The sequence below is a fragment of the Adiantum capillus-veneris genome, chromosome 23, assembly GCF_014529385.1.
Source record: "Adiantum capillus-veneris isolate H3 chromosome 23, ASM1452938v2, whole genome shotgun sequence".
NCBI lineage: Eukaryota > Viridiplantae > Streptophyta > Polypodiopsida > Polypodiales > Pteridaceae > Adiantum > Adiantum capillus-veneris.
In genome coordinates, this window is record NC_140953.1 from 66124312 (window position 1) to 66133232 (window position 8921).

Below are 8921 nucleotides of genomic sequence, written 5' to 3' on the forward strand. Positions count from 1 at the left end.
CATTTGACAGCCTTATCATCCAATTTTCTGCGCTGCACTTGTGGCACCAAAGCATATGCCAAACAACCAAAAACACGCATGTGCTCAATAGAAGGTTTTCTATCATGCCATGCTTCATATGGAGTAATAGACTGCAAAGCTTTCGTAGGACACCTGTTAAGTACATAAGTGGCACACATGATGGCCTCAAGCCAAAAAGAATGCGGCAAAGCTTGACTTTTGACCATACATCGTGCCATTTCCGTTAGTGACCTGTTTTTCCTCTCAGCAACACCATTTTGCTGAGGTGTATAAGGCACTGTACATTGGTGTTTTATCCCACGACTAGCCAGAAATGCATTAAATTCATGAGACATATACTCCCCCCCTCGATCGGAACGGAGGGTGCCCATAGTACATTTTGAGACATTTTCAGCCATAGCCAAAAATTGTTTGAAGCACATAAAAACTTCGGACTTTGCTTTAAGCGGAAATACCCATGCATGCCTGGAGTAATCATCAATGAAAGTCACGAAGTACAGGTAATTGCCCAAGGACGGAGTTTGCATGGGCCCACAAACATCACTATGTACAAGCTGCAACCTGCATGTGGCCCTAACTGAACCATCCTTTGGAAACTTAGAACGCTGCATTTTACCCAGAATACAGCCTTCACAAACATGTTTGATAGGTGCTTCAAGAGGCGGCAAAGAAGCAACCATATCAGATTTCTGCAAACGCAGCAAACTGGCAAAATTCAGATGACCAAAACGTGCATGCCAAAGTTTTGCATCTGAAATAGCCCTTGAATCTGCAACAGCATTTGCAAAATTTTGTCCACACTTGTCATACAAAGTGAGCTTATACAGCCCACGGCACAAAAGCCCAGATGCAACAATTTCATCACCAAAACTGAGATCATGAACTGTACATCTGTCATCCACAAATTTGACTACAAGTCCAAGTCTAGCAAGTGCGGATACAGACAATAGATTCTTCTTGATCCCAGGTACATAAAGTGCATCAACAAGTGTGAAGGAACTGCCATTAGCAGCAGTGAGCACAATCTTTCCAACTCCCTGAACTGGATAAGAGGCGTTGTTGGCACAAGTGACTGAATTCCCATGAGGGACAGACTCGAGAGAGGTAAACAATTCACGATGTGAGGTAATGTGCTTTGTAGCACCACTGTCGAAATACCACACATGTGAATCTGCAGCAACTGACAAGCATGCATCATGGACAGCAGGATTGTAAGTGCACTCTGCGCTAAAAGCCCATTCTGCATCAACATCAGCATCACAATCTCCTTTCACAGAAGACTCAACAATGGCTGCATTTGTAGTGGAACCAGCATTTGCAGTGGAACCACCCTCTTTCTTCTTAGCCTCTTTGGCCTTCAACTTAGGACACGACTTGATCAAGTGATCATTGGCTTTACAATAATGGCAACGCATCTTCTTTTTGCCCTTATCACCAGAATTGCCAGACGAAGTGCTGCCAGCAGAAGCATTAGGAACAGAATTTTTGCCACTCGCAGCAGAACCATAAGAAGTGGCTGCATTACTGTTACCACCCTTTCTTTGAGAAGCAATAAAAGCCTGTTCAACTGCACGCTGCCTAGTCCTGTTTTTTCTAGAAAGTGACTCTTGCAACAGCAATGTGCATAATGCATCAAACTTGACAACTTCAGGATTTCCTTGGGTCATCAGTCTCCAAGTACTAGCAAAAGTCTGGTAGGAATCTGGTAAGGCATCAAGAACAGTCTGCACAAGGGAACTGTCAGAAATGACTTCACCTGCAGAAATGAGTTGCTCATTGATATCCTTGACACTAGCAAGGAAAGTGTCCATATCATCTTCCTCATGCATAATCTTCCACTCTAGCTCTTTACGCAGCAAAGCAATTTTAGCCTCATTGCGGCTTGCATAAAGACCTGCTAGAATATCCCAAGCCTGTTTTGCAGATTTTGCTGAACGGATGTGAGGAATAATGGTGCGCTTCACAGACAACGCAATCAATGCATGAGCCTGCGCATCCTTAACATCCCAACGAGCTTGTTCTGCTGTAGGCAAAACAACTCTAACAGTTGCAATCCTTGCAGCAAGACCTGCAACATCCTCAATATCGCCTACATCTTCAGAACCAGGACATACATCAATGCCCTGCACAATGTTCCAGACACCTTTTGACACAAGAACGTGTTGCATCATATAAGCCCACATAGGGTAGTTGTCCCCATCCAACCTGTCCTCAGCAGTAAACATCTTGAACACATCTGTGTTGTTGTTGTCAGCCATGGTAAATGCTGCACCTGATGTGAAAACTGCCCGAAAATAGGAGAAATGGAGCGGGAACAACTTGTGCTATATAGCACAAACCGTGGAAGACTATAAGGCACCTGTTATGCAGAAAACGGCACTGACAAAAAATCTGCACAAAATGACGAAATAACCTGTGCAGTACTGCCCGTAGTGGAAACGGAGGCCGAAATGAGCCCAAATCAAAATTCTGAGCAGACCAAGCTCTTCGAGCTTTCCCAAAATATTTGTCGACCTGCGAACCCTTGCCAAAGCTCACTGAAATCGGAGAAAGTGAGCAGGCGTGTGCTGGAGCAGCTGGCGACTAAGCCCGGGAGGACGTGACCTGCTCTAATACCAATTGTTGGAATTAGGGTTGCAGAGAAACACACACAGCTTGGAGAAGACGAAGGAAGCTCAAGGTACACAATAGAGAGTGTATTCCTTAGTGTGCAATGGAAAGATAGATAGCCCTAGAGTGATGGGCGTATATACAATGCACGGGGGAAAAAACCTCCTAAAGAGGGAAAAAATGCCCCGGCGGTCCTAGTGTGTTCACACACATCACTACCACATGTATATGGTAACAGAAGATTCTACCAGCACTAGAACCCAATGCGAAGGGTTACTACAAGGATGTACAAGTAATAACAGATCAAGTGCTTCTCATCTTGAAGAGCCAACCATTACGGAGAAAACAATGGTTTGAGAAATGGACCCAAAATGAAACCACTTACATGAATGCTTCACAACACCTCAGGATCAACCCAACCCATTGCCCAATACCAAGAGGAAAATCCTAGGAAACATATTATGCATGGAGGAGTAGGAGGCCCTCAATTTTAAACTACCCAGTACTCTCAAAGACTGCCAACAACTACACACCAACAGAGGCATACATGGTCCACACAATGAAGGCAATAATTACTCAAATGAGGAGGCCTAATGTGACAAATTTATGGTTGCAATAGTGAAACAGGATCAGGCTTGCGCTAGCATGGAGTGGGATATGATAGACAAGGTAAAGCTCATGGAAAGAGGTAAGTATTGGGACAAGCTACTAGCACCACCCTGGGAAATTTTGAAACTAGTCGGGAACATGGGTGAGCTAGTGCACAAGTTTGCCAAAGCATCGGAAGAACTAGAATGGGGAGATTTCACCAAATACTCCAAGAATTCCATCACCCATTTGTCCCCCCTGAATCAACAATATTGGACGTAATTTTCTAAGGCCCTTTTGGAGAGAAATTGCTAAGAAAATTGACAATAAGGTATTACTACATGTAACTCAATTCTAGGACAAAAGAAACCTTAAGTGGAAAGAAGCAGACCAACTAATAACCTAGTACGACCTCAATGGGAATGAAAGGATACTGATCAACAGAGTGGTTGAAGATCTGACCAATATTTTAGCGCCTATCTTTGAGTCAAAATTTGACTAGAAAGCCTGACAATGGCCTAATAATAGGAATTTTGCTTTGCCACAAATAAAGAGATTATACCTCATTAAACTAAGATACAAAGCATATTGGTTCTTGTTGCTTAACAGACAATGGAGATTGCAATGACGTGAGGCCTAGTGGGAGGTAGTTCCAAGGAACATTTGGGATCCTCCATGGCCTAGCACAATGAGGTTCTTTATCTAGAAGGTGCTATGGTGACATTATCCACAAGGATCAAAGGGATAAATAGACGTGTTCTTAGGATGTAAAGCAGCAATCAAAGATCCCCTCCATGTATGCAAGGATTTCCCAAGCACGAGAGGTCTTGCAAGCAAAATCTACAAATGGGTGTAGAGAACGTCAAAGATCTACTTTGACAAGAATGATATGGTCATGGGAGGAAAGGTTTTCAATAATCAAGCCACTTTGGTTTGCACACATATCATCCAATTTTGCTATCTCAAAAAAACTTACAAAGCAAGAAACCTTTGATATATATAAAAACTAAACACCAACATATAATAGGTGAAGTGGTTTTCTATGAGCCTTGACTGGCTGCTCAAGTGAATTGGATTAATTCCTATGATATTAAATGCACTCTATAGATCAACATTGACAAGAAAGAGTATTCGGTGAATTATTTTTTTCTCTCACCATATGAGGATGGTAAATAAGGTTGTTGTAACTTTGTGATTTGTTGCAAGCTACAGGAACCTCGATGGGCAAGTTTGAGATTGGATGGCATCATGAGTGAGCTGGTTCGTAAGTGTTCTAGAGATGCAAAGAACCTTGAGTGGGGGGAGACCGCCAGATATTTTCAAAACTCCATAACACACTAGTCTAAAGTGGCAAGGGAATTAGTAAATCCATTCTAGAGAGAGATTTCTAGAAAGATCAGTAAAAATGTTAATGTCATCTTGCTCAGTTTTGGGATGGTAGCATTACGAGATGGAAAGAATCTACCCAGTTGACTACTCAATTTCTCCTCAATGGAATTAAAAGCCTGATAATTAATAGATCTGTCACAGATCTCGATTAAGTTTTGATGCTGTTTGCGAGTCTGAATTTGAGTGGAAAGCTTGGTTTTGGACTATGATCAAAACGTTTCCTAAACTGCAAACCAAGGAAATTTTCTTCAACCTGATGCTTGATAGATTGGTTCTCCCCTCTCAATAAATAATGGCATAAGCAATGTCTAGAATCTAGGTGGGGAAGTGGCCCCATCCAATGAGGGACTATTATGACTGACACTAATGCTCTAGACACAGAATTGGATCACGTAGGTGCTTAAGATGCAAAACGACAAGTGAAGATCTTTCACACATGCTCACAAAGAATGCCCCCGACTATAAGCGGCTTAGTAGGCCAACTTTGCAAGTGAATTTAGAAGACCTAGGGGATTATATCTTCAAGAACGAGTTAATCTTGGGAGGGAAGATTTTGAAAAACTAGTCTCTTCTTACTTACAAGAAAGTTGTCTCCTTTGCAATTTTAAACAAGTCTAGAGGACTAGGTACCATCATATTTTTGAAAATTACCTCTCCTCTACTGGCTTCAATGAGATTATCCAATAAAAGATGGAAATGATAATATATACTGGGAAAAGGAGCAACTCTATTGAGTTGGTTCAAGTAGTACAAACCATTTCCCTCTTGTGTGGGTATCATCATGAAAAATAATTACAACGACTGGATACAACCCCTTCCTATCTCGCCTCTGCACCCAAACCACTGGATAGCTAGACTCTTAGATGTTGAACAAGAAAACAGGGATGTTCTCATTGCCACGGGAAAACTCTTGTGCTTTGAAGTCTGGAAGGAAGCTCTCTAACCCATTTCTAGGGTGCTACCCTCCATTGTATCTATCTTATAAACTATCTTGAGTTTGTAACCCAACAGCCCCTCCTTGGGAATGTTGTTCCCTCAAGGCACAAGCTGTGCTTTAGGTTATTTTTACATTTCTCTACTTAGTTAATATAGCATCTTCACTAAAAATTGAGAGTAGTCAATACTCCTGTACTTAGTTGATATAACATCTCCACTAACAATTGTGAGTATGGCAATACTCCTCTACTTAGTTAATCTAACATCTCCACTAACAATTGTGAGTATGGAAAAAAAAAATTATGATTTGTCATAAAGACTCTTGTTTTTTTTGCAAAACTCTCAATTGTGAGTGAATTATATTAGCATAACCAAAAATTTACAAATTCAAGTCATGCTCGAGTCTAGCCATGACATCTCCCAATAGGCATAGGTATGTTGGTTGATAGTGGAGCTACCCTGCAACTCCATGATTACTTGATCACTTGCAGTAAAGACTCTTACACACAATTTTTGGAAGGAAAAATTTATAAACCTACATTACAAAAGATTTCTTCAAAATAGAGAGACACACAATTAGGTAGTGTGCACACAAGAGCACCTGAAACAACTAAGCTTTCAATCGCATAATTGTAAGACTACTCCCAAAACTACACCTTATTGAATTTAGTAGGAAGTTGAGCCAACAATAGCTTTTGATGCCACTTGCCCTTGTCAAGGCATTTATTTCATCGTATGATGTTCAAAATCTTCATTAGGCTATCATTCCATAAACATTGCCCTTCTATAAGAAAGGGGAATGAATTATCAATGGATCAAGAAGGGAGTTTTTTTTTTTTTTTGGCATGAAAGCACACATTTGTAGATGCACATACATACAACAAGAAGCTCGGTAGCTAAAATCTCTTTCTTGAGTCTTGATTACGAGAAATTTGTGCTATTTTTTATTTGAAGGCTATTTTAATTGCAAAACTTTGGCACACACATTTTGGTTATCTAAATTTTGCAGTTTGTTACGTTTGCTGATATGGTTGCTTTGTTGTCCCATCTTGAAGCACCATTGAAACATGTATTTGAAGATTGTATTTTGGGTACAATGCAGCTTATCAAGTTTTTTAAGGACACTTTTATACGGGCTAGTCACAAATTGTAGATTGTCCAAACTAGCATTTGTAGTCTAATGCATACTCCATCTTTTGGGAATCATTTGTACTTTGTGAACTTTATTGATATTAGTCCATCCATGCATGGGTGTATCAGATTAGGGAAACTTTTGAAGTGTTTATGTGATTTAAGAAATTTATACTTATGGATAAAATTGTATCATATTGTACTATTGGGGGGCAAGGGGGAGTATATGTCCAAGGAATTCAACGCATTTATAGCGAGTCAAGTGATAAACTTAACCAATGCATAGTTCCATATATTCCTCAACAAAATGGTGTTGCTGAGGGGGAAAATATGACACTTACAAAGATGCATGATCTATGTTCAAAAAGCCAAGATTTTTTATCTTAGTTTTGTCTTGAAGCTATCATGTGTGCTATGTATCCACTAAATAGGTGTCCCATTAAAGCATTGTTTCTATACTTGGAGGGTGCACCTTGTGGATACGTTGGTGTCACACACTTGTGACAAGAGGGTATACTATAGTTTTTATCAATTGTAGAATTACACTCACAATAGGAGATTTTTAATCATATTTTAAACATATAAGTTTATGAAGAAAGAGTGACTGTTTTATTCAAAACTAGAACATGTGTAGAGGGGGTCTTTGATCACATGCGAAACTTAGGAATTTTTGCGTTGCACACCCTGTGAGTCTATGACTCCATATGAGTCTTGACAAGGCAATCGATTCGCTACTTTTGTGTGTTTAATTGCTTGTATTATGCTTTATGCCTAAGCATTAGGGGAAACATTGGATGATGAGGTTGTTGAAATGTATTTTTGTAGCTTACATTTTACAAATCCTTCCTAGCGTGCACTAAGGAGACAAATATGAGCTTAAAAATTGTACTTGATACGTTGTTGCATATGTGCAACTTATGCGGGTTTGGAATGGTATTATAGATCATTCATTTTTGAAGGATAGAGTTTAAAGTGAGCAAGATAGAGTTCAAAGTGAGCAGGATAGAGGCATTCCAAGAGGGTTGGTGCAAACTTTGTGTGAGTTAGATACCAAATTGGTTGCACCTTTGTCTACTTGTACTTGTTTAGGTTCTCAACATGTCTCTTACGAATCAAATTGTTATGTTTTGTTTGTGTTTAGTATGTATGATGAGGAAGAGTCTTTCCCATTTGATGAAGCACAAATTCAAAAAAATGGTCGATTGAGACGCACTCTACAAATGATGCTACTCCAAAGAATGGTACATGTTCTTTGTGAGCATGGAGTCCCGTATATATTGTTTTGATAATATATTTTAACTCTCTTGAGTTGGAGAGAGTACTAAGAGAGTTGGAGAGAGTAGAGAGAGTACTGCAAAAACAAATAAAATAGATGATTTAAAATGAAAAGACTTCTGAGTTTTGGCATCTAAGTTATGGCAATGTAAAGTCAAAAACCTTAGTACTCTATCTATATTTATAATGTTTATAGTCCTAGGGAAGGCCATGGAGTTTCACTCCACAGCTCAAATTTAAATTTGAAGGGTGATAACTTTTGTTCATTTGAAGGATGGCTTTACTTTGCATTTTGAATGCCATAAAGAACTCTCCTTTTCTTTCTACACTAATACACACCTGGTCTTTAAATTTGAAGGATGTCTCAATTCAATAATCAATTTTGAAAAAATACCAAACTTTTGAAGCTTCCACGCATCACATAATGTTGAGCCAAAACCTCACACTTTGCATTTTCATGTATCATTGTCCCATTAGCATCAAGGATGTGCATATTGCACATTGTAGCTTTGTGTAAAGGCTCAAAGTCTGATGTTCTTAAAGTAAATTAGCTCTACCTACACCTAATGTGGGACACCATGAGCATGGAGAGAGAGAGAGAGAGAGAGAGAGAGGTCTTGAATAGGGATTGCCAAAAATGTTTTTTTAATAGAAGAAATTTTAAAATAAATAAGAACACAATAAAATTATTTTGGATTCTAGGTCAAAATTTGAACAATGATGGCATTTACACTAAAATTTGCAAAATTTTGCCGATTTTCTTCAAAGTAAGCTTGAAATCTGGTCAAGAATTTGAAATTTTAGCGTTAAAAAATATACTAAATCGTGGTCTATCGTAAATATTTGCGATCTTAAATAGCCCCAAATGGAAGGGCATGATGGATTTCGAAAAGTTCATTGCCCAGTACATCCACAATCACACTTCGACCACCTCGAGAACATGCTATGCCAAGAGAGGATGGGGACACCTA